Below are 9,560 nucleotides of genomic sequence, written 5' to 3'. Positions count from 1 at the left end.
TTCTCAAAGGATGAGTAGCACACACACACACACACACACACACACACACACACACACACCACCTTTAAAGTGCCACATTATCTCTTGACAAAATATAGAAACATTCTTTGCATTTATTGTATTTATATTTAAAAATAAGAGAACATTCTAAAACACACCATTTCTTGATTCTGAAATTTAAAACATCAATTCAATCCCAATAAATACTTATTTATTTTGCTGTTCTCCTCTTTAAAATTAGTTTGTACTTAGACTAACCAAAATAGTTTGACCAGGTAAATATCCTCTTAATCACCAGCTTAATAACTTTAGACTGATTGTTTGTATTTTGTGTGATCTGAATCAGAATATTATTTTATATTCATCTTTATTTTTACTTTTCCATGTAATTATAATTCAGAAAATGTTAGGCCAAATATTTAAAATTTAGTTTCTAAAAGCATAATTTTTTAATAATTTTCAGACATTATTTGCATGCTGGTATGCACAAAAGAATCTTGTTATATGAGAGAAAAAAGGGAATGTATAAAATACATAAAACTTGTATATACAAAGTCCTTTGGAAAAAAATTGCTCCCTCTGCCAAAAGAAGCACATGCGTTTTCTGTCTTAAAAATAAATCAGATTTATATATATTTATTGCAATACATAAATATTAAAAGTATATTAAAATTCATGTGTGGGTACTATAGAGAATATTACTCATAATAAAATAATGCTAATCTTATATTTATCTATAAAGCCTTTAAGTACCCAGACTCTGTCTATATCTTTAAGATAATTCTCCCAAAGATTATTAATTTAAGCAAATATTTTATTAGAAACAAAAATTTAATTGCTTCCTTTTCAGAAAAAGTCTCTGAAGAAATATGTGTTTCAATTACTGGAGATGAAAAGACTTTATATCATAGGGCTGTTAAAGTGCTCACTAAATATTTTTGTCTATTAAATTAAGAAAATTGTAAATGTATATCATATTGTGGACACATTTTGTGCAATTTGGATCTTCATTGGGAATTTTGAGAAATGTATTCTCATTCTTACTACTGATGTATTAGCTTCCTTCAGTGGTCTCTATTTTAGGACTGGGGATTTAGCTCAGTGTCACTGCACCTGCCTTGCAAGCATAAGGTCCTGAGTTCAATGCTCAGTACAAAAACTCTCCAGAAAACAAACCGAAAAAATGGTATCCCCTCCTGAATTCATATGTTGAAATATAATTACTAAAGAGATAGTACTAGAAGGTGGGGTCTTTAAGAGTGATTAGGTCATGAGGGTAGAATTCTAGAAATAGAATTGATCACCTTATAAAAAAGACCCTAGGGACTGTCTTTTCTTTTATAACTAATTGAGGATATGGCAAAAACGTGCCATTTGAAATCAAGAATATGTGAAAGTTTTCAACAAACACTGAATCTACCAGTGCCTCATTTTAGAATTACCTGCATCCAAACTGTGAAATAAATTTCTGCTCTTTACTAGCTACCAAATATATGATATTTTGTTAGAGAAGCTTTAGTAGTGTAAGGTACTCTCCTATTTAAGTTAAAAATGTATTCTGCTCATATATATGGAAAAATATGCACAAATGCATTCCTCAGATCATTATATATAGAACATGTTGCTCTGTTTCCAAAGCAAGGACGACTTACATCAGGGGAGGTTACTGGTTAATTCAGACTTCGAAAGGAGCTTTGTTTTGTCTTGTTTTGTTTTTTTTGTTTTTTTAAGTAACGGAGTAAAACCTTGGATTTTGAGTACCTCGTTCTGTGTTCTGGAAGATGAATAAACATTTATAATATTTTTTTAACTTTATAAACAACTAATGTCTTTCAATATGAGTATTATCTGATGCTGAATGTCACATGGTCACAACTGAGCTAACGGTTTTAGGGCTGTCTCCTCCCCTTCTCTGCCTTTCTGTCACTGTGGTATTGAGGGGGGTGGTCTCCCCACAGCAAGAGGTTATAGAGGAGATCTGTTCTGCATAGAAGAATGAGAAAAAGATAGAGGAATCCCTCCCTTCAAATGAGATAAGGGAGTGTGAAAAGTATGGTAAACTGCAAGACTTTGTAGAAAATGAATGCCCAAAATAATGTTCCAATGAGGCATTAGCAGTATGAACGATAAATCTGTTTAAAGATGATGATATGTCACATGTCTGAGAAACCTTCAAAGGGAGGCAAAAACAAGAGTCATTGAATGAGTTCCTTGCTAAAATGCACAAAAAGAAAAAGATTCAATTGCACAAATAGATAGCAATGATCCCATTAGTGAGAGTGAAAATCATTCTATACAATAACCCTCATCTATCTTGTCTCCCTTACACCGGCTATGAAATTTTTCAGAGGTAAGTGCAGTTTAATTTATTTTTCTTCATATTTTACATTTTATTTATTTGTATTACATTACAGTTCTGTAATTATTTTATATGAATATTTGGGAGTTATAGAATGAATCATCTGGGTTTACATTATTTCTTGTAGAAAGATTTGCTTTGATATATAAGTGCTTTGATTACAAATATGTCTCGTCTGAATTATACCCACAAACCAATATTTTACTGTATTAAGAAATCAATTTCTTCTAATTATACTGAGAACCTGATAAAATTTTTCCTTTGTATAAAATTTTCCTTAAAACTACAAATTCATAAAAATCAACATCAAAGTCTGATTGATTAAAATTCCAAATATCTCCTGGAAGTTCAATGATTACTATTGTTATAGCTGGTGGGTCTCCCAAGACTCCACACCACCCTTCTCCCTAATGTAGAAAGATGAAGAGGAGTCAGAAGAGAAAATTAGTGGAAGAAGAAAGTGAACTTATTGTAAATATTTGAAGAGGAAGACATAAAGAGCCACCCTAGAAGAATGGCTGGACTCAGAGCTGGGACATCACTGGATCTGGGGCTGTGAACTTGTTTTACAGGGTAGGGTTCCTTGTCTCTATTTCCCTGAAGATCAGTGCTTGATTGATTGTATATTGGACTTGTTGCTAGAGGTTTGTTCTTGTGGGGTAATAGGGGAATTTGGGTAGGCATAGGAGACTGCACTAGGAGAGAGAGACCATGTTGCCTGCACAATTGGAAGGTGTCAAAACTACAACCTGTCATCTTCAAACTGCAAAACTGATTGAATACTGCTTGCTGCTCGTAGCCACACAGAAGCTGCTTTATCTACCCTCTGAAAAGGACCGAGTCTTTCTTTAACCCTGCCTAAGGGTCCTCTCTCTCCCTACAGTATGTTTATTGACATAATAACTTTATACTACAGCCATACATTCATCCTACCACACAATGCCCACACTCCTCTCAACAAATTGGAACCTGTCTAATTTTTTTTGGTAATCCTCAAGGAAGTAAAAATGTGCTAAAAAATCAATATACTTGACCTAGTTCTCAGTAGTAGTGATATCTATTATCTGGCATTTTAAATTGTCAGTGTATGAGCTACTGTGTCCTTTAACCAAGAAGAATTGTATTTCTTATGACAGTGATTATGATTCCTTCTAACAGGAGGGGAAAGTTGAAACAGAATGAGGAATTTAGTATTTTTCTTTAGTTCTGAGACAAAGATTAGATTATTTTTTACAATTTGAAATGAAATTTGTTTCTTTATGTAAGCTTATATTGTGTTAATCACATCAAAATAGTTTGCAAAATTTGTGATTCCTGAGGCTTATCTATAGATCCTGAAAAATATTTCTTATAAAATAACTAATTATTATAGTTCATTGAGGATTAAATTGTGAATGAAAGTCAATCACCGTTTTGGGCAGCAAGACCTAGGAAAGCAATTAGCCTCTTCATGATTCTACAGTTGAAAGGATTTGAGGTAACAAAAGACAGACTATATTACTTAGAGAGAAAGTGAGGAAAAAAATGAAAAGCAACAAATACATTATAGGAAGTACGAATAGCACAGAGAATCAGAAAGAAAATGAGAAGAAAGTAGTAAGCGAGTTTCAGTGTCTCTGAAGAACAAGTAGTGGAGATTTTCTCTGCAAGTATGAGGTAAGCTGCCAAAGAGTGCAACAAACTCTTAATAAAGCAAACCAAGAGTTCTAATGAGGGATGAAATCTATAGTGCACACAAATTTCAAATCCAGTTCAGGGATTTTCTTTGAAGTGACTTCCCCTGCATAGCCAGCCATTTCTGCAGAAAAAATTAAAAATTCAATCTTCTGTCCTACAATACGTCAGAGGGCTGTGTTCAGGAGTAATCTTAAGGGGCATCCTACTGTTCAGGATAGAATCCTACTGAAGAGCAAAAGATATGAAACAGACACAAATTCACATGTCCCTCTGCATTCCCTGCCATGTGGACTGTGTGGGAGATGGTTGCACAGGACAGTAATGGATAGATAGAGGGTTAATCATGGACTCACTGAGAGGTGTGAGCAGCAGAAAATCAGCTTTACTGAGTAGAAGGAACAGTAGTTGGCATTCTCATTATATATGACCAGGACTGAGAATAGTTTTGAGGTGTCACATGGCAAGTAGTGCAAGGAAGAAAAATGCAGAAACTGTGAGTGGCAAACTGTTTTGGAAAACAATGTTAATCGACTCTCATACACACATAAAATATTTATGCAATGATATTTAAAGTAAAAAAAGATAATTAGACACCAAAAATAGTGAAAATCCCTAGGTTGCTAAGAAGGCTATGGGAAATGGACAGCCAATAAAGCCCTATAAGCTAGAATATGCTTGTGTGAGTTTACATTTCAGCTGTTCTACTTGTATAGAATAAGGCATGACTTGAATCAATTACTCAGTTTTCAGCTGCAAGTTTCCTGATCAGTACATTGAAGATTATAACTATCCCAGCATCATTAAATGAGCCAACACATTAATAAAATTTATTACAGAATTTGAAATAAACTGTTAAAGATAGAATGAAAGATTGGAACAGTTTTTATTTTAGTTTTTTATTAGTATATATTTGCAGTACATAATGATCAAATTCCTCACAGGGAGTTAGTAAACATACCAAACACAGCTGCATTCTTTTCATCCCCTAATCCCCTTCGTTTTACCTACATCTTTTGGTCCCCTTTCCATTTGCAAAAGATCTATTATCCTATTTCCTATCATCTCTTTCATTTTGCTCTATTCATACTTTGGGTTTCTCATATAAGAGAATCTATGTGATATTTAAGCAGTGTCTAATTTACTTCAACTTGGAAGAGCTTTTCTGGGTATATTTGGGGAAAAATGAAATGAATATGGATCTCTGCATTTTTAATAAATTCCTCTTTAAGCCACTAGGATAACTCACTGAGAGTCAAAGAGAGGCAGCTAGGCTTTTGCAAAGTACAGAGGGGAACTGGGCTACTTCTGAGTCCAAATTCAGCTGTAACCTCTCACATGGACAGCTTTCCCTCACTTTACCTCCACCTGTACTTTGCTTTTTTTTCAATCAGGGCACAGGTATTTCTTGAGGTTCTGTTTAGGACTTTTGATTTTGAAGTCAACATGGGAGATTCTTGGCAGATCTAGTAGGATAGCATGTTTTGTGTTTTTTATTTACTTATTACTTGGTAGATCTAGTAGGATAGCATGCTTTGTGTTTGTTATTTACTTATTACTTAAGATGAGCGAACACAAACAGTACAACTTTAAAATTTTCACTTAACACATTTTCCTCATATGTCTTTTGCTATTTCCTTTTCTGATAATTAAGAGAAAAATTAACATGGTTACCCATTATGGCACAAACAGTGAATGACTTTTGCTGTGAAAAAAATGTGCTATCAGTAAGTTATTATTGATAAATATATTATAAACACACCAGCTTCTAAATTTGTTACTATAACTAATAAAACTGAAAACATTTTCAAATCCCTGGGTAAAATCCTCTACACATAATTTGAACATTTCAAGCAATAATTAATGTAAATTTTAGAGAGTTAAAGATAAATGATTAGCTTTACAGAGGAAGATTTCACAATAACATGGAGGTCATCTGGGATGAGAAAGAAGTTTCTGCGAGCTGAGGTGTCAGTATGAGCTGGACATATGCCTAGAACTGCCTGATCCCTAAGCTTTGCTCTGATACAAGATAGCAAAATAACAAAACCTTACTCATTATAGACTGTATGGCAATATACCAGTAAGTTATTTTTAAAAGAAAGACAAAGGAAAGTACTGGGAAATTAAAGATGCATTTTTTTAAATTTGTGTAATCAGAGATAACATGAATAATCTGTTTTGTAATTTGAATTCTATATCTTAATATAAATTAAAACTACAATTATTAGATATTAAAATGATTGGCAAACTTCTGTTGGATTATTAGGCTTATTTTTTCTCTTATTTCATGTAGTTCTAATATAATGTAGTAATAATTTTTCTCCCCTTTTGTTGCAAAGTGAGCAAAATCAACTGTACTCTGTCAGATTTTGTTTGCGTATATCGACAAAAAGTTGCCATGAAAAATTGGTTGCTACTTACAGCTTTTTCCCCCCAAATAAATTCCACAGAGGAATGATTTTCAATCAGAATCTTCCATATATAACTTGAACAACCAATTTCTTCTTTTGGTAATAACAGAAAATTACTCTTGGAGGGTCAAAGTAAGAAAGCAGTAAGTGACATTTAGTTAATTGCTGCCTCAGATTCACCTATTTTCTTACTCATATTAAGTCTAGTATTTGAGCTAAGTAGGTTTATAAACTTTTCTAAAGTTAAAGTTAGTAATATGATGATTATCATTATTTTAGTAATAAAAAGTGTTGAATGTTTACTCTAGCACAATATATTATTTATATATTGAAATTTCAGTCATTTTTAGACAATATTATGTCTTATGTATTAGTAATATGTCCCTTATACAGGGAAAGTATCATAAGAAAAGATTTTAAATTACTTATGCAAGTATCCACACCAAAATTGTTAGCAAATGGAAAAGTAATAAAAATTTGAAATTCATAGACCACTTATTGTCACTAACAAATGAGGTAAGATTGTGAAAATGCTTAACATCATTATATATGGATAATATACATCATCTATGCTTCCTTTTATAGGCAAAATAGTCTATTGATTTTTATCTCTATGTAATCATGAAAATATTCCAATCACTGTGTCCAGTTTTAGTTATAGCTAAGATAAATCACTTATAAATCAATGATGTGTATCATATTTTAAATATTAAAGTGAATAAATACAGCTTCTCAAAGATGTATAAACTACTTTTATAATCTTGCAAATGTTCTAACAATACTACATATGATTTACTTTTGTTTATTTAGGTATGGATTATTTTAAAATGCAATTTTATATTATTAGAACTATATGGAATACAAACTAATTTGATATGTTTCTGCATTGATTTTTTAATTAGTTTTTAACTGAAAGGAATCAGCATGAAAATTTTCCTTTCACTCAACTCTGGAGATATTCATTGATCGTTCTGACATCCTCTGGTCAACTATCAGACAGTTTCCACAGCTTCTATACACTTTCAAATATTGAGTCAAAAGTGTGTCTTCCATTTACTAGAAAACCTCCACTGCATATTAAGGGGCAAATCTGTGTCCTGTCCTCTCTTACTCTCTTGGCTACTTCTGTTCCCCAGGTGGGCACCAGAAGATTGAAAAATGAGTGCTATTGTGAACATCTTGGAGCCATTATACTCTCATGGCCAGAGTCCTCTGTGATGACTGCCACCAATGCCTGACCTCTTTCCTAGAATACATGCAGGCATGGGATATGTCGAGAGTAATCTACAATATGTAAATTCTCCAGACACATCTGAAGGACTTGAGATCTTTGTTGTTGGATGACGTACGTGACAGTCTTTGCATGGCTGATTGAAGCTTTCAGCTTCCACTGTGTGTGCAAAATTTCTGTAGTGGCACTCATGCAGAAGCATTAACCCCTGCCTCCTCAAAGGCTAGGAAATGTTCTTCCATTCCTGCCCCTCCTTTGCCATTTCAGATGGGTCAGACAGCTCTCTACAGAGCTCTCTAGGTATAAAAGACAGAAAATTATCTAGGAATTACAAAAATACTCACTTATGATTGAAATGCCAGTGTTTCTTTGTCCAAGAAATAACAACTTTGATATCTTTTCTTTCTTATTTTTTTTATTTTTTTGATACCAGGGACCAAACTCAGAACTCTGTGCTTGCGAGGCAGGCAGTGCTGCAACTGAGCTAAATCCCAAGCCCAACAACTTTGATATCTAGCTAGTTAAATAGGTAGATATATTCAAATAAATAAAAAGACATATTATTTTCCCTCATTTATCTAATTGTTTTCTTTGCTTTATTTATATTTGCTATCTAATAATGCTGCAAACTATATACACAAACTTCTAATCAACCTTGGAGCCTCTGAGTAGCTCTGTGCACTGTACAAGATATTTATTCCCATATTGTACTCTAAAGTATGAAACAATCCTAATGCACAGTAATTTCATATTTCTCATACTTCATGACTATACATATGAGATTTTCTACTGTGGTCTTCAAATGACTTGTTTTTTTATGAATAGCATAATGTCAATTGCATGATATCAACCCCACTCAAGGTTTTGTTTGTTTGCTTATTTGTTTTTGTTTTTGTTTTGGTACTGGGGCTTGAACTCAGTTCCTTGCGCTTGCAAGGCAGGCCACTGAACCGCTGAGCTAAATCCCCAGCCACTCAAGGTATTTTATCAATAAGAACAAATAAACTTTTTTCTTTTCTTTTCTTTTCTTTTCTTTTTTTTCTTTTTGCACCAGGGATCAAACTCAGAACCTTGTGTTTGTGAGGGAGGCAGCAGAGCCACTGAGCTACATCCCCATTCCTGAAGTGACCTCTTAAAGAAATTTAACTGTCATTTTCATAAATGTTTTCATGTCATTTTTCGAAATAGATGCTGCTCTATGTGAGAGTATCTGCACTTGATATATTTACTTAATTTATCAATGATGTAAATATTTAAAATGAAAAGACAAAATATACATAGAAATTTTCTGGTTACAAGTAGGAGATAGCAATAGTAAGTACTTTGTTTGACAGGGTCAGTATGAATGTGTGGTACATGTGTATTTATGTATCAGAACACTTTTCCAGGATACACTACATGAACTACTTGATGATTAATGTTAGTTCATAAATTTAACTATAAAACAAGGGAGTAATGCATTGTAAGTAGGAGAAATATTTAAATTTTAAAATATTAAAGAAATTTTCAGTGGAATATGTTAGAAAATGTTTCTTTAAAAGGTATCTAAAATGTCAATATAATCATAATGAGCTAAATTTTGAAATGATCATAAATTTTGAAAATTTCTTCCTGATTTCAACAAATTTCTAGACAAATTTTGAAAATTATTTCTTGTACCAATAACTATCCTATGCTAATTATTTTAATATCCCATAGTAATGTCAATGGAAAACAATATAGCTTCTATATACAGACTAAATTGGTATAATTATATTCGGTCAGGAAATATTGTTAGCATTATTTTCTAGAAACCATTTTAGACAATGCTAAAGAAATTGGACAGTCAATTCCTTGTCCACATAGGTATCACATTCTAATAAATGATTTGTTATATATATAT

The sequence above is a fragment of the Fukomys damarensis genome, unplaced genomic scaffold (genome assembly GCF_012274545.1).
Source record: "Fukomys damarensis isolate Sample0158 unplaced genomic scaffold, DMR_v1.0_HiC HiC_scaffold_30, whole genome shotgun sequence".
NCBI classification, from domain to species: domain Eukaryota; kingdom Metazoa; phylum Chordata; class Mammalia; order Rodentia; family Bathyergidae; genus Fukomys; species Fukomys damarensis.
Note: the sequence above shows the minus strand (reverse complement) of the source record.